At 34.9% G+C, this 1227-nt stretch overlaps 1 long non-coding RNA gene across 1 annotated transcript; it reads left to right on the top strand.

The window, feature by feature from the left end:
• The first annotated feature begins 229 nt into the window (after positions 1 to 229).
• Positions 230 to 1127, top strand: LOC107595971 (uncharacterized). Its single transcript, XR_001610322.1, has 2 exons — positions 230 to 323; positions 823 to 1127. It is a non-coding gene; the product is annotated as an uncharacterized lncRNA (long non-coding RNA).
• The last annotated feature ends 100 nt before the right edge of the window (positions 1128 to 1227 follow it).

Raw genomic sequence — 1227 nt, 5'->3', positions numbered from 1 at the left:
AAAAAAACCAATGAACCACCCCTTTAACATTTTAAAGTAGATTTGAATCTCTTAAGAAAATGTGAGTTGTACTTGCCTGTGTGAAAGTACAAGGCTGTTGTGGGTGATTGCGGATACATTTTAGAGTTACTGTTTGGTTGCTTTGATGCTTTTTAATTAAATTAACTGCCAATAATACATTTAAAGAAACATTTCTTTGTCTGGGTTTTCAAACTGGGTTCCCTGTTGATTGCAGAGGTGTGTATCACAACCATGACCATACTAAATGGATGATTTGGAAGCTGCTTTGGAAAGAAGCATCTTGTAAAGAAATGAATGTAAAGGTAAGTCGTAATGAGTGCATGGTTCATTTCTCCCTTTTCCAAAGCATACACACACAAGCAAATGTGTCTATTTCTGCCAAAAAGGTCCCTAGAAAGGCTTGAGTCAATAGATTAGGCAGTTGAAATATGACAGTCAAGTGAATACATTTGTTTGAAAATAGTCATGCATGAAGCAGACATATTATACAGTACTACTACCTGCAAGTTTGATTATTATAGTAAATTAATTCTGTCACTACACTGGAGTTGATTCCTGGTTGCATGTTTTCAATTATAGCAACAGCATTTAACTACATAACCTTTGTCTTTTATTTACAGCTTTAATATTTGGACAGTTTACAGCATGTGGGATCATCTTGGGGCATAAGTCTCTGTTTTCTCTTACAAGTAAAACATATTTGTGCGATATCTCTTATACTTCCATGTGTAATATAAAGCTCCAGGAGTTCCTCTTAATGGATTGGCCTCAGATTAAATGTCTCAATCTGATCTTTTGCAGGGTCCAAGTGAAATGTGATGTACTTGTAATACATGCAGTTTAAGAAGTCACATATCAAGATATACTGACAGGAAATGAGATCACTCAAAATTACATGTATTAAGTTTCAACCCCCTTTAAACAAGACACACATTTGACCGTCTGCTGATTTGGAGGATTTAAAAGTAAGAGGACATGAACTCCACAAGTGTTTGTGAAACCTAATGATACATTCTCCAGCATGATTTGAGAATGATCTTGTGTTTTAATGCAAGCAGGAACATCTGACTGTCTGTACAAAGGAGATAAACATAGTAAATATCAAATGTTACATTGTATTATTGACCTAGAATTCATGCAGATATTTCCTTTTATGTAAAAGCTTGTGTTCTTTCTTCCCACCAACGTGATTTTAATGTGGTCTCA

Source organism: Sinocyclocheilus grahami, unplaced genomic scaffold (genome assembly GCF_001515645.1).
Source record: "Sinocyclocheilus grahami isolate Dianchi unplaced genomic scaffold, SAMN03320097.WGS_v1.1 scaffold211.1, whole genome shotgun sequence".
Taxonomy (NCBI): domain Eukaryota; kingdom Metazoa; phylum Chordata; class Actinopteri; order Cypriniformes; family Cyprinidae; genus Sinocyclocheilus; species Sinocyclocheilus grahami.
Note: the sequence above shows the minus strand (reverse complement) of the source record. Positions and strands in the feature narration are given on the sequence as shown.